Here is a 26,623-nt window from a genome sequence, read left to right on the forward strand (position 1 = left end):
ATTTGACCCCTTTAATTTATTTCGGGATAGCATTTGGTGTGGAAAGGTAGAAAAGGTCAATGAGAGCTTGTTAAAAAGATTCCTTTGGGAGAGGGTTGTTGGTGCCAGGCCAACTCCACTGTTCCTTACCAGCACCAGCCTTGAGTTGCAACTGCAGCAGCAGAATGGTCACTGGCAGTTTCATGAACGTTGACTTTTCCTACCTTCTCCTCTTCTGCCCTAGTAAAATTAACTTTCTGTGAGTCCAGGTACTTCAGCTGCAGCTTTTTAATGTTAGCTGAATCACCCAGGGCCTGAAAGGAGGAACATTTATCATGTACCCGCTCGGTTCCAGATGCTTTTAAATACACTCTCTCAGCTAGTACACACTGTTGTTATCATCTCTATTTTACAGATAAGGAAGTTTAGAAAGACTTACTGGCTTGTGCAAGATCATCAGTTTTTCAAGTATCAAGATTTTCTGATTCCAAAGCCCATTTTTCTCCCACTTGCTTATGTTACCTCTTGAGCAAATTCTTTAGGAGGCAGAAACATTATTGGGAAAGTTACAAGAGGCAGTTCTTTCTATGGCCTCATGATACACAGGATATAACTTATTCCACTAGACCACAGTGCATCCTATCTAAAACACAGGACATTATAAATGTAACTAGAAATCTTTTAGATAGCACAGATGTTTAGTTCAGAAGGGGAAAGAGGGAGGAGGGTTGCAATCTGTTTGTTCTGTGCATTTTGACTTCATTTCATTTCTCTTCATGCTCCTTGGCATGCTTTACTCAAAAGTAGCTCCTAACCACATTTGCCTGTAGTATGCCTCATAATAGCAAGGGCCCCAGAAAGCCTAGAATGCTCAGAGTTGAGGCCGAGGTGCTGATGACAATGTTCATTTTGTAAGCGGCCACCAGAGCCTCATCGGCCATGCATCATCAGGTCTGCATCAGATCTGGCTATGTAGCAATTTAGCTGTGCTGGTTCCTTCTTGCTCTTCCTCCACTCCAATAACTTACAAAAATAAAAACATTTTTCAGTTTTAAAATTGCAGTTTTATAATCATGGAAAGAAGACAAAGGAACAGGGATTTTTTCCGTTAGGAATAACTGGGGGACATACTGGACCGCAGCTGAGAATTCTAACTTAAACTCTTCCAGTAGAACTCTTCTACCTTGCTGTATACAAGGAAGTTGCTGAATAGATTACTCATTGGTGCCTCAGCTGATTTTATAATTCTATGACTATGGGCTAGTGAGAGCCCACAGATATCTCCGTCATGGGCTAACATCAAATGCACCATGTTATTCTTTGAATAACTCATTCATTCATTCACCAAATACTTGTTGAATGCCAGTTGCATGCTAGGTACTGTTCTAGGCACTTGAATTACAGGAGAAAGCAAGATAGCCAACCTCCCTTCCCTCGTTGAGCTTTTTTCCTACTGGGGAGGGAGAAAATAGACAAGTAGACACAGGGAATAATTTATGAGAGTAATGACTATTCTGAAAACTGTAACACTAGCAATGTGATAGAGATGGGAAATAGGAGAATAGGGAGACAAAGCGGGGTATAGAGATCTCACTGAAGTCTAAGGAGTAAGATTTGACCTGAGGCCTGAGTGTCATGAAAGGGGTCTTTTGTCTGGCCAGCATCATCTCCCACCTGGATTGTTGTGACACCATCTTTATGGGCAGCCTGCCTCCAGTCTTCCCCACCTTCAATCCACCTCACTCACTGCTGTCAGATTGTCTGCTGAAATTCTATGTGACGAAGTCACAGCCTGACTTCAGCCTTTCCAGAATTCTCCTGGACCTGAGGGGTAATGTGAAAACCTTGTGGCAGAATTTGTGTAACCCTTTATGATGTGTCCTCTAGGTAGTTTTTTAGACTAACTTTTAGTCAATGGAGATAAAGCAGACATTCAGCCAATCTTTGGCCCTGCCCTGAATCTGGCTGTTCCTGGCTGGGTTGTGCCATTACCTCTACCTCAGCCCTCTAACCACACTTGGCTCCTACCAAGTGTGCATTCCTACCCGTTCCTTATCTTGAAATCCCAGGTCAGACAACACCTCCTCCATGAATTCTTTTGAATCACCTCTTTCACCATTATCACCTGGCACTTCAGATAGAAATATTTTCTCTCTGTCAAGTTCCTATAGCCTATTGTGCACATTTCTGTGATGCCACATTATATGACATTGTGGTGATTTATTTGCATGTGGGTCTTTTTCACTAGATTATGAATTCTCCAACAGGTAGGGCTTTAAATACCAATATTCCTAGTGCTTTGCACATTTGCTTGCATATACTAAGGGTGCAAATAACATTTGCTTGATGCATTAAGATATATTCTTCATCCTATGTGCTAAAGTCAAGGTGTTGGCAGAGATGTATGTGCAGTTAAGTTTGGCCCAATTGTGCCACGATTCATATTGTATAATACTTTCAGGGGAAGATATGAGGTATAAACTTTTAATATAGGTATAGAATCCTGTAATGTAGGTGCAGAACCAGGAAGTAAGGAGAGGGAGTGGAGAGAATAGGAACTTGAAGGGGCAGGAAAAAAAAAGAATGAAATTTCTGTAGAAAGTAACACTTTTTTTGTGATCTTCTGACTACCTCAAATATTTTTAAAAGAGAAAGAAATAAAATTCTTTTTTTTTTTTTTGAAACAGATTTGCTGTGTCGCCCAGGCTGGAATGCAGTGGCGCAGTCTTGGCTCACTGCAACTTCTGCCTCCTGGATTCAAGTGATTCTCCTGCCTCAGCCTCCCAAGTAGCTGGGATTACAGGTACACACAACCATGCCCGGCTAATTTTTGTATTTTCATTAGAGACGGGGTGTCACCAGGTTGGCCAGGCTGGTCTTGAACTCCTGACCTCAGGTGATCTGCCCACCTTGGTCTCCCAAAGTTCTGGGATTACAGGCATGAACCACGGTGCCCAGTCTTTTTGTTTTCTATTTTGAATTGTATTATTAATATATAAATGCATTCCAATTGTACAACTGAAGCACTATTCAAGAGAGCTAAAGTACTTTGTGGTATGCTGAATAATGGCCTCTCTAAAGATGTTCATAGCCTAATCCCTGGGTCCTGTGGATGTTACTTTACATGATAAAGGGAGTTAAAGATTTTGAGATGAAGAAATACTCTTGGATTATCCAGGCAGGCTCAAAGTAATGACAAGTGTCCTTCTGAAAAGAGGCAGGAGGATCTAAGTCAGCAGTGGAAGATGTGGCCATTGAAGCAGGTGGTGGGAGTGAAGCAAGAAAGAGGCCGCAAATCATCTAGTGCAGGTAGCCTCTAGAAGCTGAAAAAGGTAAAGAAATAGATTCTCCCTTAGAGCCCCAGAAAGAACCATCTCTGCCAACACCTTGACTTTAGCTCAGTGAAACTGATTTTGGATTTCTCTCCTCTAAGTGTAAGATAATCAATTCATGTTTTGTTTTGATTTTTCATTTTCAACTTTTATTTTAGAATTAGTGGGTGTCATATGGGTGTAGTTTTGTTACATGAGTATATTGTGTGATTCTCAGGTTTGGAATATGATTGAACCCACCTACGTAGTGAGCATAGTACCCAATAGGTAGTTTTTCTGCACTCACCTCACCCCCTTACCTTTCTCCCCTTCTAGTAGTCCCCATTATCTATTTTTCTTGTCTTTATGTCCATGTGTACCCAATATTTAGCTTCCACTTGCGAGAACATGCAGTATTTCGTTTGTTTAGGATTATGGCCTCCAGCGGCATCTGTGTTGCTGCAAAGGACATGATTTCATTCTTCTTTATGGCTGCATAGTATTTCAAATTCATTTTTTTTAAAAGCCACTAAGTTTGTGGCAAATTACAACAGTGGCAATAGGAAACTAATATGGTCTCTCAATTTCACTCTACCAAATATATCCCAAAGTTATTAATGTGGTGTGTATCTTTCCAGGCTTTTAAAAACAAATAACATATACCTGTGCATGTGTAAATAGTTTGGTTTTTGAATGATTTTTAAAAAAAAATTTTGCTGCATATATATTCTGTAATTTTCTTTTTCCCTTATCACTGTTTCTTGGGTATTTTTAAAATCAGTATATTATAACGTATTTCATTCCTTTCAACTACATTTTGATTCTTCCATTCTATGGATCTTCCATAATTTACATTACATTTTAGTAATTATATAATTACTAAATTATAATAAATTGTTGAAATTTACCTTTCTGGTTGAAAAGCATAGTTAGGTTTTTGTTCAGGATATTAAAAACCCAATTTCAACTGTACATGATCATCATTGGAAATATTATATTTCTCTCAAATGAATGGTTACATCTGAATGCACCTTGGAGAAAGCAATGTTAACAAATCCTCCCTGATCCAAGATTTTCATTTATGATTTTTTTTAAAATCTTGAAGTTTTATGAACAACTGTGTATTTCATTTGCAGATAGATTATATATAGCTTTTTTTTTTTTTTTTTTTTTTTTTTTTTTTTTTTTTTGAGACGGAGTCTCGCTCTGTCGCCCAGGCTGGAGTGCAATGGCCAGATCTCGGCTCACTGCAAGCTCCACCTCCCGGGTTCACGCCATTCTCCTGCCTCAGCCTCCCGAGTAGCTGGGACTACAGGCACCCGCCACCTCGCCCGGCTAGTTTTTTTTTTTTTGTATTTTTTTTTATTAGAGACGGGGTTTCACCGTGTTAGCCAGGATGGTCTCGATCTCCTGACCTCGTGATCCGCCCGTCTCGGCCTCCCAAAGTGCTGGGATTACAGGCTTGAGCCACCGCGCCCGGCCAGATTATATATAGCTTTAACAGATTAAAAATAATAGTAAAAAAAATTCCACCCAGAAAACAGTCTTTTTTTGAGGCAGACTTGTCAGAGCAGGTTACAACACATAATGAGATGTCATAGCCTGGTGAGATATGCAAAGCAGGTTCAGAGAAACTGTCAATGACTGCATAGTGACTTTAATACTGAGGATAGTAAATCTGGGGAAAAAGAAATCCATTGGCTGCCATTCTATTTAAATGACTGGAAATATGTAGTTATCAAAGCTCTGATAAATGTTCCCTGTAGGTCAAGTTCTTTCTTTTAAAAAAGGACTACGGTTTTATAGAATTGTTTTGGAAACTGAATGCACTTCGCTACCCAAGCCCTACTCAAAGCACTTGCTGTCAATCAGTAGAAAAGATTTGGCCACCACCTTTGTGTTAAATATAAATGTAGTCGAAAGGTTTAATGGATTAAAACTGTGCTGTTTAATTTGAAATGGAATTTCCCGCCATCCTAGCTTAGGTAGTTAGGATTCTGTAAGTTTGCTTTTCATTCCAGCCTGGTTTATAGGCACAATAAAGAAAAGGCAAGCAATGGATTTAGAATGCAAGTGTGTCAAATTGAGGAGATAGGCCTCCTTTTGGTAGAAGGAGAGGGGAAAATCACCCCATTAACTGCAACTTGTTAAAATTTACGAAGTCTCTATATTTTATTAGCCCCTTTTCCCCTCTTCACACCAAAAGAGTAGGTAGAAGGTAAGCAGCAACAAGGAGAGACATTACATGCAGAGGTGAACACTGATATGACAGAGTCTTCTTTTAATAACAAACAGTGTTAGCTCTCTAGGAGGTAGACAGTATGAAGTGCAACAAAAACTGTAATTACGCTCTCAGCAGGGAACCTATATTTAGAGTGACAGTAAGAGTGTCTCTAAAAACCTGCTAGGTTAAGGCTGCTAGTCTTAATTACATGTATTAGGAGTTTGTGTCTTTACTTTTTTCCTTTTAAAATTCAAAGAAAAAACCTAATTATAACTTGGACCCTAGTAAATTGGGCCATATTTAAACAATGAACATTTGGCAATCTCATCATGCATCATGACGCATGTGACTGGTACAGCTGCTGTAGAAGCCAAACTGGCTCCCCCAAATAATTTGTTTTTGCTGCCTCCATGACAGAGGAACAACAAACAAAAGCTAAACAAGGGAAATAATGAAATTATGCTTCTTTCCAGTCAGTGACACCTAAGCCTTCTGGAGGTGGGGATCATTCCTTGGGTTGATTCTTACATACAGAATTACAGGTCGTTCATATGTTGTTAATGTGTATGTTAGCTAGATGATGGTGGGATAAATCTTCTTGGTTGGATTTTTGCTGCTATTTTGGTCCTAGATATAACAATAGCTCACAACTGCTTCTAGTTGACTTTAATGGAAGCGTATGAAGCCCAAAATTTTAGGTTTCGCAGGGAGTGCAGCAGCATGTGTTATAGCTGAACAACACGTTTCAGAGTTATAAGGACCGGTCCTGTGGCATTCGTTATAAAGATGGCTCCTGAACATGGAGCTGACTACATTTGACTTTTCCATATATGTCTTAACCTTCACTTGGTTTATTCCATACTAGCTTCTTATGCTTGTGTACAATGTGCACTGGACTTCAAGAAAGAAGAGCTCAATCTGTTAGGCTTAGATTATAATACTATGGATAAGTGTATGAATATGGGGGATTGTGATGCCCTCTTAGTGGGGTTACTTGTCATTAAGATGACACTTTGTAATTTTGCTAAGCACTCAATAAATATGTTCATTACTAATTCTCATTGCTCATATGTAGATTAAAAAAGCTGAGTATTACAAAGTTGTGGGATGAACTGAATAAAATTAATTTGTTGAGTTTAATAGGCAAAAGTTATGCTGATATGACTGAGCTAATGAATCAAGCTGTATAAAAGTGAATTTAATTTATTTTGATACTATTCTTTTCTATGGCTCTATTTCTGGAAGTTCTGATGGGTTCTATGACTCACGTGATTTTAAGATAGTCTGCACAAAATTGTGATGACTAAAACATTTTCTTCTCTTTGGAATTTATATATAACTAAATTGAATTTCTATTTGCTTTCAAATAACTATCAAAGTAAAATAATAGTAGTTCTGAAAGGATTTAAATAAATGCTGAAAATTTGGAAACCATTTACATATTTATTGGTGCCCCCATTGAAGTTTTATCTTGGGCAGCCCAACTTTCAATTTTGCTGAAATACTAATTTAGTCTTCATTATTGTTGGCTTGAGGAAAGTAATCACTGGTTCTAAAGTTAATAATAGTTTTATAGTAGAGTCTTGTGGAATTTTACAGTGATAGGGATCTGTAATCTAAATAATAGCATTTTTCTAATTAAGCAGCAATTGAATAAACAATAAAAATCGAGGATGAACTATTCGTTTATTTTGATGTGTTTAGTTCAATTTAGATTATACTTCATAGAGTATTTGTTATTGCTCTGTTGAATAATTAAAGTAATGAGTAACATGTATCACTGGGACAGTTTTCTATATTTTATCAAAATAAATTGTTAGATGAAAAATTGAGCAAGGTTTATAGAGGCCACTTGAAACATTATTGGATATTACTAACAATAAGCATTAGGTAGTGAGCACAATAATCTTTCACATAATCCGTCCCTAAAGTGTGATCAGTTCAAGCAAGAAGTTAGTGAATATTATTATTAAAAGATGACCAGTTGCCATAATAGTAGAAATGGTGGCAAAAATACAAGACAACAGGGTCCCATTGATTTAAGAATGACTTTTAAAAACATCATCAAAAAGAGATTCTTTGAGCATATTTTAACCACATAAAGTAGTAATTATCTTAAGTGTTCCAAAATTGAGCCATGTAATATTGGAAGTGAACCCACAGATCTTTATTGCAGGTTTTCCCTTTTTATAGAAGCAAAATCATAGAAAAGATAATCACTGGAAAACCTGAATAAATAATTTTCATGATACTATCAAGGAGGTCTTAGAACTGACATTTAATGCATTTGTGTGTTTTTTTTTTTTTGAGACGGAGTCTTGCTCTGTCACCCAGGCTGGAGTGCAGTGGCCGGATCTCAGCTCACTACAAGCTCCGCCTCCCGGGTTTACGCCATTCTCCTGCCTCAGCCTCCCGAGTAGCTGGGACTACAGGCGCCCGCCACCTCGCCCGGCTATTTTTTTTGTATTTTTTAGTAGAGACGGGGTTTCACCGTGTTAGCCGGGATCGTCTCTCGATCTCCTGACCTCGTGATCCGCCTGTCTCGGCCTCCCAAAGTGCTGGGATTACAGGCTTGAGCCACCGCGCCTGGCCCATTTAATGCATTTGTTTCCCATCCCTATGTATGTCCATTATTGAAGATGGTGAATGACTAGCCTTTCTATGGAATCTCAAAATGTTACCATATGTTACCATATGCTTCCAAGCCAAAGGAAAACCTGAATGGCCATCTCGTCAATTTCACACCTTGCAAGGAGATTCACATAAGTTAGTTAATACCAGTGAGATATTACCCAATTTTAAATTTTCTCTAGCAAAGCTCTGCCTTCTGTAACCCCACTTTGAGTGGGTTTAGCTAATCTCATAGTCTGGAAAATCTTCATAAATAACATCCATTTAAGTCAGATCCATTTTGTGGTTCTGTCTCCACAGAAATAAATGACAACTGATTTAAGCCTGTTCGCCTGTGATTCTTGATTGACTTTTGACCATTTCAACATCTATATTCATTTAAAACATTTTGTTTTACTCTGTTTTTTTCTTTCCCTTTCCATCAAAAGCTTTAAATGTCATTCTGGCCTTTTATTTTTCTTTAAGTTAAACTCATTAATCTGAGGTGGGATTTGAGAATATTAGGATATTAGGAAAGTGTTTGAGATAAATTGAGTGTTTGAGATGAATTTAGACCTTCTATGATGTTTCACACTTAAGCTTGGAAATGATTCTTTTATGTGTAGTAGTATTTTGAATTCTTAAAAGTTGTCAGTCATACCTTATAATTTACCCATTTCTTAGTCATATACATTTGTTCTTTCCCAGTGTTTTCCACAACTGCATACTACAGTTGACCCTTGAACAACTCTAGGGACACCAACCCCAGTGCAGTGGAAAATCCGTGCATAACTTTTGACTCCCCAAGAACAGTAACTACTAATAGACTGCTGTTGAATGGAAGCCTTACCAATAACATAAGCATTGATTAACACACAGTTTATATGTTATATGTATTACATACTGTAGTCTTATAATAACATAAGCAGGAGAGAAGAAAATGTTAAGAAAATCATAAGGAAGAGAAAATGTATTTACTATTAAGTGGAAGTAGATCATCATAGCGGTCTTCATCCTTGTTATCTTCATGTACAGTAGGCTGAGGAGGAGGAGGAAGAAAAGGGCCTGGTCTTGCTGTCTCGGAGTGCAGAGGCATAATAAAATCTATATGTAAGTAAATCTGTGCAGTTTAAACCCATGTTATTCAAGAGTCAACTGCTCTACATATTATAATGTAAGTGGAATACATGTTATTAATATGAGTAAAAACAGTGATATTTATCTCTAAAGAACTGTCAGACTAAATGTATTTGTAGATTCATTGATTCAAGTGACAAATGTAAGAATAGTGATCTTTAATATGTAAATAAATTATATTTGACAGCAGTAAATACTTAGCATAATGTTATTTCATTTATTTATTTTTACTGTTTTACAATCTAAATGATACCAAGAAATTTGTTCTTAAAATGTTGTAATTAATCTAGTTGAGGAAAATGTCATATAAGGGAGTCAAACTTTTAAAAATGATTGTTGTTATACTGTGTTTCACAATATAATTTTTAGCATAAGAGAAGTTTTACACTAGCATAAAATGGAATTGTTTAGACTGGTACTTTGGTTTAGCAATGGTAGGTAATACAGTGCAGTCCTCATTTTACTGTAAGAAAGTCCACCTAATGTTTTATCTGTGACCCCTGATACCATTGCTTTAAAAAGATTCAGTCCACTTAATTTGTTAATTTGTTAAAGACCAGGTCATAGCTGCTCATTCATTTGAATCTTACCATGTATCTCAAGTGATCAATTCAATTTGCATGGAAAAGACACAGGACAGAGAAGGTTTGTGAAAATTCTCATGAAAGAAGACTGGTGAAGCCAGAATTATAATTTATCCTGATTTAGCTCAATCTCCTTCAGTATGGGAATATTAATGCTCCTTTTCTCTGTTCACCCCCAAATTATGTTTTAAGCATAAGTCCAAATCTAGATTTAGAATAATTTCTGAGTTTTAAAGAGCAGGTCTGTGTTTTTCAACTCAGACATTATATTCATAAGAAATCTGGGGCAATACCACTTGAAAATAGGAATTTCTTAACTCCAAAATTTATGAGACTTCTGTCTATTAGAAGAAAAATATGGAATTTTCTTTCCTTAAGACATGTTTTTACTGGGACAGCCTGTTTGCCATTGCTGCTTAAAACTGATCCCAAAGAGAAAATCCTCATGATTCATTGGATTGCTTGCCTTGGAGCAAGGCCAGGAGCAGTAAGTTTTCAAGATAAACAGTGCTCAGGCTGAAAGAATGGCACAGACGATTTCTCAGGTGGAGTGTTCCCACTTTCCTTCTGGCATGTACTGTATTTCATCGTGTCTTACAGATAAGGCTTGAGGGGAATCCAGTATGAAATAAGTTTATGTCATAATACTTATTTCCTGGCAGTTTTATCAAACTGTATCTTGAATATCCCAAAGAGCATGGTTCTAAATTTATTGGCATTTATGGATTGAAACCTATTTTTCATCACATTTTAACCAGGGACCCTGATGCCTGTTTTGTTCAGTGTTGTATCAGTGTTGGCATAGCATCTTGCCCAGACCAGGTGTTCAATGAATATTAACTGTACAAGTTGAATGAATGAATTCAGGTTCACCTCAGTTGAAATTTGATTAATAAAGTCTAGGATGATGTAAATGTAGCCAAGTCATACCAGACTGAACATTTGGTCTTCATAATTGGCCATGTTTATGTCTTCTGAATAATCATACAATGCCATTTGTTCATTTTTGTTCATTCAGTCATCCAAAAGATATCTATTAACTATCTTGGCCATGATTGGCATTTCACTAGGAGTTAAGATACAGCAATAAGATAGACTAGGCCTCTGAGCTATATCACAATGCATGAGGTACTTGCCCTGCCTTGTTTGGTGTTGCCATTCTGTATTTGACTTGAGGCAAGCACAAAAATATTCACAAAATGGAATAATGTGCAGACTAACATGGTCAGAGTGGGAAGATATGATACGGTGCTAAGGGATAAAAAAGCCTTCACAGAGGTAGCTAGGGCTCAAGGATAGGTAGGCATTTGGAAGGTAAAGTTGGTGACACAGAGTTTCCTAATATTGCAAGAACTCTGTGTGTGTGTGTGTGTGTGTGTATTTGTACACTTGACTAGAGAGAAGAGGAAATGGGGGAAAAAAAGAGACACATGGTCCAAGAGAAATTAAAAAGAAATATTTTTTTTTCCATGTTTGCACTCTACTATTCTATTCTCCTATTTACTGAGATTGGAGCCCCATGGGGTGAATAATTTCATCTTTGCTTTCTACATTGCCCTTCATCAGTACACACTCATGATCAGGTTTCTGGAACTTAATGGCAAACTTGTTCTGATTGAGAGTGCAGCTAACTGGTATAATGGTGCATTGTCTGAGAGACCAAAGTTAAAGACATTTAGTTGTTTCTGCACTCTGATATCACCAAAATCAACCACTAATCAGAACCTCATTCAGTTTCCTAAGTAAGAATGTTACTCTCGGATGTTATTTATGAACCTTATGTCTTGGAGCACAAAAGTATCATTTAAAACATAGAAATTTATAGAAGGTAATTTTGTAATTCTAAAGAGTTAATGCAGTACCAAGCAAGTATCATGCATCCCCTGAGCTTTCATATGAAAGTAAAATTGATTTGTCCACCTAATTTCTTTCAGATCAATTTTACTAATATGTATTTATCGGTCATTTAGGAGTTTTGTTGACCTTTTCTTTCTTATTCAAAACTATTGCTTATTTTACAGTTCAAGTATTCTCCCAATATTCAGGAAACTATCTGTAAAATGAGTTGATCTAGATCAGGCTTTTTAAAAGGGACGATAGGTGGACTTGAGAAGTTCATATATCCTCTGGAATTACATGAAGCCTTATGTACACATAGTTGATTCTTAGTATTTGCAAATTATGTATATGCAAATTTGCCTACATGTCAAAATTTATGGGTAATGCCCAAATTAATACTCACAGCACTTTTGCAGGCCTTTATAGACATGTGAGGAGCAGTGAAAAATTTGAGTTACCTGACATACACCTTCCCAGCTGAGATTAAACCAGGCAGTGCTCTGCCCTCGTTTCAGCTCATGTACTGTACACAAGTGTGCTTTCACAGTCCCTTTACTGACACATTTTTCACAAGTTTGTACTTTTTATCAGTGATTCCCATGTTTGAAGTGAACCCCAAATGTGTGCTAATGTCTTGTCCAGTGTTCCTAACCACAAAAAATATTGTGCTATATCATATAGAGAAAATGTGTGTCATGTAAGCTTTGTTCCAGTATGAGTTACAGGGCTGTTGGCCATGAGTTCTATGTTAATGAGTCAACAATGTATATTAAATAAGGTGTCTATAAACAGAAACACACATAAAACAAGGTTATATACTGCATTGATGAAAATGTGACCAGTGGCTCGTAGGAACCTAACCCTGTATTTCCCCTAGGAGCAGAGGTTCCATATTATCTGTCCTAGTGTTCATGGTGACTTTAAAGAACATAACTACCATGAATAACCAGAATTGAATGTACAAATGTTTTTTGGAGGGGATAAGGGGGCATAATACGCATCAGATTCTTAGTGGGGACTGCAATTCTGCCAAGGGTTAAGAAATATTATTTCTTTGTAAGAGTTGTTTCCATGCTAACATTCTTAAACTCCTAGGCCCACCACATAGAAACTGGGACTAGTGTGCTGGCATTGAAGTGTTAAAGAAAGAAAGCAACACAGATAACTGAAAAATGGGGATTCACATCTTTAACTTGCCATTTACTGAGCCATCTCTTCATTACTGCCTTTGCAGTTAGAGCTAGTTTGAATCCTGTTTTTCAGTTTACTAGCTAAGTGATCTTGGGAAAACATTCTTTTTTAATTATAATTTTAACTTCCATTTTAGATTTAGGAGTTACTTGTACAGGTTTGTTACACAGGTTTATTGTGTGACACTGAAATTTGGGATATGAATGTTCTTGTCACTCATGTAGTGAGAATAATACACAATAGTTTTTCAGCTCCTGTCCCCTCTCTCTCCCCCAGCTGTGGTAGTCCCTAGAGTCTATTGTTCCATCTTCATGTCCATGTGTACCCAATATTTAACTCCCACTTATAAGTGAACACATGCAGTATTTGGTTTTCTGTTCCTGCATTACTTTGCTAAGGATAATGACCTCTAGCTGCATCTGTGTTGCTGCAAAGGACATGCTTTTGTTCTTTTTTATGGCTGCGTAGTATTCCATGGTGTATATGTACCACATTTTTCTTATCCAATTCGCCATTGATGGGCACCTAGGTTGATTCCATGTCTTTACTATTGTGAATAGTGCTGCAATGAACATATGAAAGCTTGTGTCTATTTGGTAGAATGATTTGTTTTCCTTTGGGTGTATACCCCATAGTGGGATTACTGAGTTGAATGATAGTTCCACTTTATATTCTTTGAGAAATCTCCAAATTACTTTCCACAGTGGATGAACTAAGTTATATTACCACCAACAGTATATGAGCATTCCCTTTTCTCTGCAGCCTTGCCACTGTTATTATTTATTTATTTATTTATTTATGACTTTTTAGTCATAGCCATTCTGACTAGCATGAGATGATATGTCATTGTGGTTTTGATTTTGGGAAAAAATTCTTAACCTCTCTAAGTTTCATTTTTTTTTTTATATGTACAAAGGCATACAATAATACCTAAGAGAATTATTTTAGAAATTAAATTAGATGATGCATTTAAAGCACCATGTAAAGTATGTGGGAATAGCCAAAACCATTTCTATAAATGTTATTATAGTAGACACTTGATAGAAAACTGTTAATTCCTTTCTTTTTCTCTTTCCCACTTAGAAATAGTGTAAGACCCATTTTCACAGATGAATTAGTAAATGTACTTTGGCGTTGCCTCTTTCCTAACAATAACTAGTGGAGAAAGCAGCACAGGCTCCCAGGGTCTCTGGTTTTCTTCCTCCTGATCCCTCTGGTCTGTGCTCTGTGGCAGGGAAGGATAATTGGAGCACTGTGGCACTGGTGGGGAGCAGTGTGCTGTCTCTTGGTTACAAGGGGAATCACCTGTCTCCAACTCTGGACCAAGGATGAAGGGCTCATGCATCAGCACTCTCCCAGGTGCTTGTCTCCAGAAGGGAAGATCAGGTTGACTCTAGCCATTCAGAAGCCTGTGAATGACATCTAAGTGCCCACTTCGTATCTACCTCAAGGAGACTCTTAGGATTTCACTTTTCTAATTTGAAAACCTGAAACCCCATTTTCCTCAAGGATTTTAGACTAATCATTTTCCTTAACCTCTCAGAATTCCCCTGACTTATCTTAAATATGTAAAATAACATAAGTGCAATGACAGATTATTGAAGAATGAGGCATTCTACACTAATGGATTTTCCAGGTGAAATTGGCCCCTTGCTGTGTTTTACTTTAATAATTTCATAGAATTGGCCATAAGTTGTATTAGATGTTCTTTTGAGTTCTTAGATGTGTTTCTAGAGGGTGGATAATTTAAACTTTTCTTAATAACTATGAATCAACTGCTGTGCTATGTTACAGAACACAGCAACTCCCTCAGAGCCTGCTAACACAAGTAGATTAATTGTCTCCGTATATTAATAGTCCCAGTTTTGTTGCTTTTCATTTGTTGTTGTCCTTGTCATTGGATTTTTTTTCTTGATGATGTAAGTATGTGAGGAATGCCATTGTAGCTCACATTCTAGACTGCATTAAAGGATAAACCAACTAATTTCTAATTGTTTGCATAACAATACAGATGCAACCATTTGTGTACATATTTGTTTAATAACATATTGTCATTATTCACTAGTTATAAATATGAATTGTGGCATTATAATAGTACATTTTATGTTTATTTTGAAGATATAAAACATATTTGAATGGACTAATATATATATATATACACACTTCTGTAAATATTTTTCTCTCCCTTCTGTGAATTCTTGCTCTAGATGAGTCAATGTACTAGAACTATTTTTTTGGGGGGGTGCCCAGGATAAACTCCAAAATAACCTCACATTACTAAGAATTAAATGTTTTAGTTAGAGTTATGCTTCGTTTCAATGTAGTGCATATACATCCATTCCTGTATAGTTCTAGGCTCTCTTAAGTTAACACTTAGGCATCACTGTTTCCTGTCTAGAGGTGGCATTTTATCCGTGGACTTATAGAATAACTTCAACTCATTTCAACTCTGGCAAAAGTAATCTATTGTTTGCAGTATAATCTCACTCTCATTTAAAGCAAAAACAATGTAAATAAACAACATCAGGCTTTAGTGTTCAGTGTCTCTGTTTTGCCCTGTATGGAAATAACCCAAACCAAAGCCTCTGTGTCTATTTATTTACTTTGGTGCTAGTTGAGATGGTTAGTGAAGTGGGTCATACAGTCAGCCTCTCAGTTTCTCTACCACCACCACTAAAAGTGGCCATATCTGCCTAATTTGAAAACGACACATTCAGTAAAATAGAGACAAAGAAATGTAATAGCTATGAAATAAAATGTCTTTCACAGACAGACAGCAAATGTGAGAGAAAGTGTATTTAATGTAAAAAACACAACTGGGGTGCCATTCTTTTTCAAAGCACCCTAAGTGGAGAGTGCAAATGTAATGCATGATAATGAAGGTGCCCAATTTTGGAAAGTGGTTTTTAAAATGCTGCTGCAGAATGCTATCTAGAGTCTCTTAGGAAAAAGCAAAATCTCATCAGGGACCTTTTCAAGCATCATTTTCTCCTGTTTTAAATGATCTCACGTGAACTTGCCGTTAGTCGACTTGGCACAGTTTCAATTATTCATTATTTTTGACCGCTTCCAAAGGAACAAAGGGCTTGTTATTAGTGATTTGCCAGTTGGTTGCAAGACTTAATCTAGGTATTTATGGAGCTCTTTGCCTCATGTTTATTTTGTTGTATACAGTTGTGTGATCTAAGGGATTTCATAGCCCCTTGATCCTCAATTTAGAAAATCTCTTCTCAAGTGATTAGTATGGAAGAAACTAGAGTCTTTGCACACCAGGTCTCTGCTCATAATGAAGTAGATTTCTCTGAAATCTTTTCTCCTAGCGTAAGAGAGTTTAGTTTGAGATAAAGAAGTGTACTCTCTTTGATTATTTGTGCAAGGATTCCTTTCTTCCATGAGGTGAAAATGCAACTTTTCATGTACTTTCTTCAAATTTCATTTTTTATTATATATATTTAAGGTATACAATAAGACGTTTTGATAATACATACACTTAAATAATTGGTACAGCCAAGCAAATTAACATATGTATCACATCATATAGTTACCGTTTTCTTTGTGTTTTCATGGTAAAAGCACTTAAAATCTACTCTCTTAGCAAATTTTCAATATACAGTATGATATTTTAATCCCCATGCTGTATATAATATCTCTAGATATATCTCTCTAAGTACAAGTTTGTATTCTTTGGTATATCTCACTATCCCCACTTCTGTTCCACTACTGGTAACCACCATTCTACTCTGCTTCTATGACTTCAACTTATTTTAGATTCCATATACAATAATGAAATGTTTTTCTTTCTTTGTCTGGCTTATTTTACTTAGCATAATGCCCTCCAGGTTCATCCGTATTTTCACAAATGGCAGCATCTCCTTCTTTCCTAATGTTGAATTGTGCCCCATTGTGTATATGTACTGCAATTTCTTTATCCATTCACCTGTTGATGGACACAGGTTGATTCCATACCTTGGCTATTGGGAATAATATTGCAACGAACATAAGAACACAGATATCTCAATCAGGTGCTAATTTTATTTCCTTTGAATATATACCCACCAGAGGAATTAGTGGGTCATATGGTAGTTCTGTTTTTAATTTTTTGATGAAGTTCCATACTGTTTTCCATAGTGGCAGTACCAATTTGCATTTCCCCCAACAGTGTACAAGGGTTCCCTTTCCCCCACACCTTTGCCAACTTTGTTAGCTCGTATCTTTTGGACTCATCTTCACAGGCAAGAGGCGATAACTCCTTGTCATTTTTATTTCCATTTCCCTGATATTAGTGATGTTGAGTACCTTTTCATATACCTGTTGGCTATTTGTGTATCTTCTTTGGAAAAAATGTCTACTCATATCCTTTGACCATATCAAAATCAGGTTATTTTGTTTTGGTTTTTGCTCTTGAGTTGTGAGTTGGGAAAAGTGGATATTCACATGCAAAATAATGAAACTGGTCCTTTATCTTCCAAGACAAAATTAACTCAAATGGATTAAAGACCTAAATGTAAGACCTGAAACTGCAAAACTCCTACAAGACGACAGGAGAAAAGCTTATCGATATTGGCTGTAGCAATGATTTTTTTGGATATCACACCAAAAGCTAAATAAAAATAAAAAACAAGTGGGAATCCATCAAACTGAAAAGCATCTGTACAGCAAAGGAAAAACTAACAAAATCAAAAGGAAGCCTGCAGATTGGGGGAAAATATTTATAAACCATATAGCTGATAAGGAGTTAATATCGCATACTTCTACACGTACATCTTATTAATTGGGTCATATGTCACCTACTGCACTGTCTGTGGTGCTGTGTAATATATGGTTTATGCTATGTTATTACTTATATAAAGTATAAAAATTTCCAGCTAAGGAATTTTGGACTTAGAGGGTAAGTAGAATACAGTAAGTCACATTAGGAGATAAAAGCTGCATGGGTACACAGGAGGAAGAAATCTGAGTCATAAGACAACAGCCCAGTCTCCATGGGGGGGAAAAAGTGCTATTTGGAAAAGGATGAGTATAGCTTTACATGCAGGAATCATAAGGGACTGTAGGGTGAAGTTTGCTATGTTTTCAATGTTTACGTTCCCCCAAATTAATATGTTGAAACTTAACCCCCAATGTGATAGTATTAAGAGGTGGGACTTTTAGGAGGTGATTAGGTTACCTAATGGGATTAGTGCCCCTTTTAAAAGAGACTTGAAGCATCCTGTTTGTGCACACACATAGAAGGTGCCATTAAGAGAAACAGGCCCTCGCCAGGCACTAAATCTGCTGGTCCTTGATTTTGGACTTTGCAGCCTCCAGAACTATGAGAAATAAATTTCTGTTGTTTATAAATTCTGCAATCTAAGGTATTTTGTTATGGCAGCTTGAATAGACCAAGACAGAGTTTATAGTCAGCATAAAGAGTATGAGCAAAGAAGCAGAGTAAAAATGGTACACATTTCTCTAGGAGAAATCAGAAGCAACCTAACTGGAGAGTGTCCTAAAAAGATTTTAACTGATCTCCTTGGTAATAACACACATTCCTGTGGTTGATGTGATGGTGGGGTTTGTGGGCTGTGAAGAACTGTTTGATAGGACCATGTTGCCCTGATTGAGTCTTACAATGATGGTGCAGTGGCTGTGATCCTAATGGAATGTTGAAGTCATGCTACAGCTGTATTTCCTGGTAACATGCTAGTTGTAATTGTTCTTGGTCATTTGTCTGATGTATAATGGCTCCTTTGAAATACTAAATTATGATTATGCATATATGTATTTACACATGATTTATAATGGAAGGAAATTTGATAGGCTACATACAGAATATTTTGGGTCTGAATGAAATCTTTTATGTACTTTTGGAGTTCAAATTTCTTTATCTAGAAATATCATTATTTCAGAGCAGATTTGGAATAAATAGTATTCTACCGTAATATAGCACAGGCTGAATTGAAAGAGAAAGCACACAAAAACCCCAATAAGTTATAGTGTTTGTGTGTCTAAAGAGTTAGTATTTATAGGGAAATATAGTAGGTATGCCGGTATGAGGATCAGATTAAATTTGCAACAGTGGATGCGCGTGCGCGCGCACACACACACACACGCACACACACACACAGTAACTTCAGAAAGGTAAAGCTGTACAAGAATACACTGGAAATAGCACATACTATCTTTCACCCATTTTTTTCCTTTGGACCTGCATGTTTTTCAAAACTAGCTTATAGAGTGCAGTGGGTTTCACAGATAGTTCAAACAACCCAGCATTTTTCAGAATACAATTTCAGTTCAATTGATCAGCCACTTTCTTTTCTGGACGGGGTGGTGGTGAAGAAAGTGGGAGGGTTGGAAGGATTGGTTTGTCACTATCTCATAAGGAATATCCTTTTTGGTACTTTCATGTCAGTCCCCATCTGGCTGTTTCCAGCCCTCTGGCTTTGGGCAAGTTAATGAAATTTTCTACAACTTGATATTCTCATCTACAAAATGGAGATAAGATGCCTATGTGACAGGTTTGTGATAATGTATGGAAAACATGTAACTCAGTGTCTAGCACATATTACATGCTCACTGTTGGCCAGTGTTGCACACCCTCTATGAGAAAGGCACTTTGACTCATGCTTCTCATGTAATCCTCGTGGTCATCCTGTGAGTATTATTATGATTCTAAATTTATGGATAAAAATCTTGAAACCCAAGAGAGTAAAGTGATTTCAACAAGGTTAAGCCAACTCAAGAATAAAAGCGAGGAGTTTAATTTTGACCTTGCAATGCCAAGCCTCCAACATGCGGCTGCATTAAGTTCAATCACTCCCTCTTCTGTTTTCTTTATCTCCCCCTTTCCTGTTCTCTGCAGTTCAACCTTCTTCAATATCTTTGGATTTTTTTTTATACTTTAAATTCTGGGGTACATGTGAAGAAAGTGCAGTTTTGTTACATAGGTATAAATGTACCATGGTGGTTTGCTGCACCCATCAACTTGTCACCTACATTAGGTATTTCTCCTGATGTTATCCCTCCCCTAGCCTCCCACCCGCAACAGGCCCCAGTGTGTGATGTTCCCCTCCCTGTGTCCATGTGTTCGCATTGTTCAACTACCACTTATGAGTGAGAACATGTGGTGTTTGGTTTTCTGTTGTGTTAGTTTGCTGAGAATGATGGTTTCCAGCTTCATCCATGTCCCTGCAAAGGACATGAACTCATCCATTTTTATGGCTGCATAGTATTCCATAGTGTATATGTGCCACATTTTCTTTATCCAGTCTATTATTGATGGACATTTGAGTTGGTTCCAGGTCTTTGCTACTGTGAACAGTGCCACAATAAACATAAGTGTGCATGTTTCTTTATAGGATAATGATTTATAATCCTTTGGGTATATGCCCAGTAATGGCATTGCTGGATCAAAGGGTATTTCTGGTTCTAGATCCTTGAGGAATTGCCACACTGTCTTCCCCAATGGTTGAACTAATTTACACTCCCACCAACAGTGTGAAAGCATTCCTGTTTCTCCACATCCTCTCCAGCATCTGTTGTTTCCTGACTTTTTAATGATCACCATTTTAACTGGCATGAGAATGGTATCTTATTGTGGTTTTGATTTGCATTTCTCTAATGACCCGAGATGATGAACTTTTTTTCATATTTTTTTGGCTGCATAAATGTCTTCTTTTGAGAAGTGTCTATTCATATCCTTTGCCCACTTTTTGATGGGTTGCTTTTTTCTTGTAAATTTAAGTTCTTTGTAGCCCCTTGTCAGATGGATAGATTGCAAAAATTTTCTACCATTATTTAGGTTGCCTGTTCTTTCTGATGATAGTTTCTTTAGCTGTGCAGAAACTCTTTAGTTTAATTAGATCCCATTTGTCAATTTTGGCTTTTGTTTCCATTGCTTTTGGTGTTTTAGACATGAAGTCTTTGCCCATGCCAGTGTCCTGATTGGTATTGCCTAGGTTTTCTTCTAGGATCTTTATGGTCCTAGTTCTTACATTTAAGTCTTTGATTCATCTTGAGTTGACTTTTGTATAAGGTGTAAGGAAGTGGTCTAGTTTCAGTTTTCTGCATATGGCTAGCCAGTTTTCCCAACACCGTTTATTAAATAGGGAATCTTTTCCCTATTGCTTGTTTTTGTGTCAGGTTTGTCAAAGATCAGATGGTTGGAGATGTGCGGTGTTATTTCTGAGGCCTCTGTTCTGTTCCATTGGTCTATATATCTGTTTTGGTACCAGTACTATGCTGTTTTGGTTACTGTAGCCTTGTATTATAGTTTGAAGTCAGGTAGCGTGATGCTTCGAGCTATGTTCTTGCCAAGGATTGTCTTTGCTGTACAGGCTCTTTTTTGGTTCCATATGAAGTTTAAAGTAGTTTTTTTCCAATTCTGTGCAGAAAGTCAGTGGTAACTTGATGGGGATAGCACTGAACCTATAAATTACTTTGGGCAGTATAGCCATTTTCACGATATTGATTCTTCTGATCCATGAGCATGGAATGTCTTTTCATTTGTTTGTGTCCTTGAGCAGTGGTTTGTAGTTCTCCTTGAAGAGGTCTTTCACATCCCTTGTAAGTTGGATTCCTAGGTTTTTATTCTCTTTGTAGCAAATGTGAATGGCAGTTCACTGATGATTTGGCTGTTTGTCTGTTATTGGTGTATAGGAATGCTTGTGATTTTTGCACATTGATTTTGTATTCTGAGACTGCTGAAGTTGCTTATCAGCTTAAGGAGATTTTGGGCTGAGACAATGGGGTTTTCTAAATATACAATCATGTAATCTGCAAATAGAGACAATTTGACTTCCTCTCTGTTGAGTAGGAGTCGGGAGAGAGGGCATCCTTGTCTTGTGCCGGTTTTCAAAGGGAATGCTTCCAGTTTTTTCCCATTCAGTATGATATTGGCTGTGGGTTTGTCATAAATAGCTTTTATTATTTTGAGATATGTTCCATTGATACCTAGTTTATTGAGAGTTTTTAGCATGAAGGGGTGTTGGATTTTATCAGAGACCTTTTCTGCATCTATTGAGATAATCATGTGATTTTTGTCATTGGTTCTGTTTATGTGATGGATTACATTTATTGATTTGCATATGTTGAACCAGCCTTGCACCCCAGAGATGAAGAGGACTTGATTGTGGTGGATAAATTTTTTGATGTGCTGCTGGATTCAGTTTGCCAGTATTTTATTAAGGATTTTCACATTGATGTTCATCAGGGATATTGGCCTGAAATTTCTTTTTTTGTTGTGTCTCTGGCAGGTTTTGGTGTCAGGATGATGCTGGCTCATAAACTGAGTTAGGGAGGATTCCCTCTTTTTCTATTGTTTGGAATAGTTTTAGAAGGAATGGTACCGGCTCCTCTTTGTACCTTTGGTAGAATTCAGCTGTGAATCTGCCGGTCCTTGACTATTTTTGGTTGGTAGGCTGTTAATTACTGCCACAATTTCAGAACTTGTTATTGGTTTATTCAGGGATTCGACTTCTTCCTGGTTTAGACTTGGGACGGTGTGTGTGTCCAGGAATTTATCCATTTCTTCTAGATTTTCTAGTTTATTTGTATAGAGGTACGTATAGCATTCTCTGATGGTAGTTTGTATTTCTGTGGGATCAGTGGTGGTATCCTCTATATCATTTTTCATTGCATCTATTTGATTCTTCTCTCTTTTCTTCTTTATTAGTCTGACTAGCAGTCTATTTACTTTGCTGATGTTTTCAAAAAAGCAGTTCCTGAATTCATTGATTTTTTTCAAGGGTTTTTCGAGTCTCTATCTCTTTGGAGAATTTTTTAAAGAGTTAAAAATCATGGCATACCAAATCAAATGGAATGAAACAATATTTTTATTCTAGTACATTAAAACAAATATGATGCCATCATTATATCTCATAATGCCATTAATTTCCATTATTTTTATTGTTTAAAAATGCATACTCAAGTAATACATATTGATTTCAGATATTAGGAAGTATAAATAACCATAAATTTCATGAATACCAAATACTCAATCACAGGCAACATTATATTGTATTTCCTACAATTCATAGCTATCCATATAAATTTTTTTCCTCTTATAACACTATCATATTATAATTAGGTTTATAATGTGCCTTTATCAGTTAATCATTCAAAAATATCTTTCCAAGTTGGCACATATGCATCTGGATAATTATTTCTATTGACTACATAACATTCCATTATATAGAAGCATTTGATTAAAATAACTTTTATTATTGGACACTTGTACTGTTTTTAATTTTTTGCTTTTGTAAACTATATACTCTTGCATATGTATGTGTATGTATGTATGTGTGTGTATATATATATTTATACCCTCGACCAATTATCTCCTTAGGATAATTCCCTAGAAGTGGAAATTATGTATTGTTGTTTACACACTTCTCTGGCTTTAAATATATATTGCCAAATTCCTTTCCTTTTAAGAATGAATACTCCTTCTAGTAATGTATGAGAATGCCCAGTTTCACACTCCCACACTAACGATTATCATTCCTTTTAATCTTTGAGAACTCCATTAGACAAAAAAGTAACTTTATTGCTTTTCTTTACATTCCTATGTCTATCCATTCTATAAAACAATCACATTTCTCAGACTACTATCTAAACAAAATGTAAACTTCCTTAGGTCAAAGACATAATCTCAAAATAATGAAATATTTATATCTGCCATCCTTCTAAAATAGAATAACCCCCCAAAGAGGCATTTGAGGCACTACGTGGCAGAAAACCATGGATTAACAGCCTTATTAAGAACATGCTTGAATTTTGTTTTTAAACCTCGAGCTCATTGTCCTCAGAACTCATCTGCTGGGGTAACCTTGTCTTGACTATTTGAGGGCAACACTTTTCTAGGAAGAATCTCAATCTCAAAACAGAGGAGTGGAGAAGGTTATGACATCTAAGCCTGGCATGTCCCGATTTTTATGTTGTAGCCTGGACTGATGGAATCCAAATAGCACTAAGAAGATAATAACCTTTAGGGTCTGTTAATTCCTTAAACAACTATCCTCGATTTGGAAACTCAGCAAGACCAAGCTATGTTTGGCTCCACATGGTTTTCTACTGGATTTAACTGTCCCTCTGTATTATTTAAACCAACATAAATTTTAAAATTTCATATCAAAAATTAATTTTTACTTGAATAAACAGAATTGTATTTATTAAGAAGCATGTACTGTTTAAAGAGACTTCCTTAAAATAGCAAGTTTTATTTAACCAAATGTAAGGAAATGGAGAGAATCTGCTCAAATCTGTGATTATAGCCTGGCCTCTCACATTATCTGAGAGCCTTCCTTGGCTAAACCAGATACATTTTAATGATTGGTCAAATCTGGTTCAAGAGAAAGGTACTGCTGTGTTATTACAAGGAAACTTTAATGATTGAGTTGCCATTGGGAACGTCACAAAATCCACATTATGCACTGATCACAAGGCACTTGATCTTGGCATTCAGTGGTGTTTCACATAATTTAAAAGTTGACAGCAAAGTGAAATTTGTTCAACAACCTTTGTCACCATGTCTTGGAAGTGAGATAGATTCACTCTTTGATATCCACTCAAAAAGAATCAGAATGTGAGTGAGATGGTAGACAGTGATTTGTTTTTGTTTTTCATATATGAAAAAAGGCAGCTCTTCCAATTACTCCCAATGAGAACATTCAAATGAACTAGAGAAACACTACAATATGTACACTGTAAGAGGGTAAAGGATTATAAAACACTCAGGATTTATGAAGAAACAAAATATCATATTATAGGGTGATACCTCAGATTCCTTGAAGACAGTGAGAAATAAATGGAAGGAAGAATATTAGCTAACATTTATATGGCATATAGAATCATGCAATTCTTATGTGCCAAACACTGTTTTAAGTGTTTTTTATGCATTAATTCTTTCAACCCTCCAAACAGCCTCATGAGGTAGTTATTTTATTTTGCAGAAGATAATGTTAAGATACAGAGTGGTTAAGTAACTTACTAAAGATTGCCCAGCTGGTAAGTGGCAGAGCTATAATATGAATTTTCTTTTGATTTAAGATAGTACATCTAGATGCCCAGGTTAAAACAGTACTGCCAAGCATGCCCACAAGGAAATATATAACATCACCAGGGAGTTTTATGATTGGCCTATGAGGAAGTAGTATGTTTGCAAACATCACAAAATTAAATATACCCTTAAGAACTAGTGTGACAGCTTGGCATTGGAGTAGAAACTACACTCGTTTCAGAAAACTGGTTTCTAAGATCTGAGTCTACCACTAAATATCTGTGGAATCTGAGTCAAAACATGTCATTTTCTAGGGCTCAGTTTCCTCTTCCTTAAAACAAAAGAGATGGATGACATACTCAAAAAGACATCCTACAATCCTTTTATAAGACAAACATGTACACTGTAGTCTGGTGGGCAGATCTTTCTGTCACGACCTCACAGACACACAGTGGTAGGGTTGTCTGACATGAAATGGATTCAGTACAGAATGACTTGCTCATATTCTGAGATACTTCTACATCTCTGCGTTCTCTAGATTCCTCATCTGGGAGACAAGCTAAAACAGAAAGCAAAGTGGCATTTGTGGTTTTGGGATACCGTGGAGCAAACCCTTCTTGTTTCTCTTAGAGATAAGCTTCAGTGATAAGGCAGAGGGTATTGATACCAGCAAAAGAAAATCTATTCCTAAATGAAATTCAAATCAAATGATTCCACCCTTCTGAGAATTCTCCAACAGGGGCTTTTCTTTGCAAACAGAGTCCAGCAGTTAATTTCAGTCTCCCAGCTTTGCCCATATAACTGTTCCAGTCTTAGATTTACAAAGCCATTTCTGATGAAGACAATAAAAGCCTCCTTTCCTTCCTGTGTTGCCTTGCGCTCTGACACTTTATCAAAGCACACAGACAGGGGGATGTTCTTAACTATATATGAAACAAAGCAGTCTCACAAATCATGTTTTACTATTGCACTATGGAAACACCAAGGTTAAAAGGTAAGTCTGTGGCATAACCATATTGATTAATTGAGGTAGGAAAGTCAGGCAAATCTTTATCTTGCTTGAAAGACTCTAGTTCTACATGGCAGGTGTGTTCCTGTGTGAAAAGATAAAAAAGAAAATATGGAGCCCTAATACAGAGAAAATGGGGAAAATCTTATCAAACATCACTCAGAAGAAGGGCAGTGAAAAGAGTCCTCGTGCAAAGAAAATAGAGAAATCTTGTTAAACAATATTTCAGAAAGGCGAAGCACTAACATGGGACCTGGAAGGGGGAAGTTATTTAGATTTCCCTTTATTTTTTTGGTAGGCTTTATAGGAAACACCTTCACCAGGGAAAGAATCATAGAAGTACCAGGGCAAAGGTAGTGACTTTAGATAATCTCACCCTCTTCCCTGATCCTTGAGAACAGACAAAGAGAGCTTCACACCTCTCTTCTCAACAAGACTGGAATCTGTTGAAGTAGCAAACCTAACTTCTCTGACCAAGTCCTGCCTAGGTGAAAAACAGACATAATACTGCCTCTCACAACATGGCTTCTGTATCCCCAGGATGTTGGGGAACGAGGGAATTATCCCTAGCACACGTGGAGATGCACACATATCTAAGAATGGCTTGCCCAACTTCATTTCTGGCCTGAAAAAGATAACAAGGTTTGACAGCTGAAATTTAGAACCCTGAGAAAACAAAGATGCAAGTGCAAGTGAGGAAGGACTAAAGGCTAAATATGTGTAAGTGTGGAGAGAGAAAAATGATCTAGGGACCATAAA

General features: G+C 36.8%; 1 protein-coding gene across 5 annotated transcripts in view; it reads left to right on the plus strand.

Annotated features, from left to right (window-relative positions):
• The window catches only part of LOC135966529 (uncharacterized), a 273,782-nt gene that overhangs the window by 68,261 nt on the left and 178,898 nt on the right, over positions 1 to 26,623 (plus strand). The window contains exon 1 of one of the 5 annotated variants that reach the window (XR_010579865.2): positions 2,667 to 2,782. The exons of the other annotated variants lie outside the window; for them this stretch is intronic. The gene's annotated coding sequence lies outside the window, so the exon portion shown is untranslated. Of the gene's footprint in view, positions 1 to 2,666; positions 2,783 to 26,623 lie in introns of those variants that run through there. 5 annotated transcript variants of the gene reach the window in all.

Source organism: Macaca fascicularis, chromosome 12, assembly GCF_037993035.2.
Source record: "Macaca fascicularis isolate 582-1 chromosome 12, T2T-MFA8v1.1".
NCBI lineage: Eukaryota > Metazoa > Chordata > Mammalia > Primates > Cercopithecidae > Macaca > Macaca fascicularis.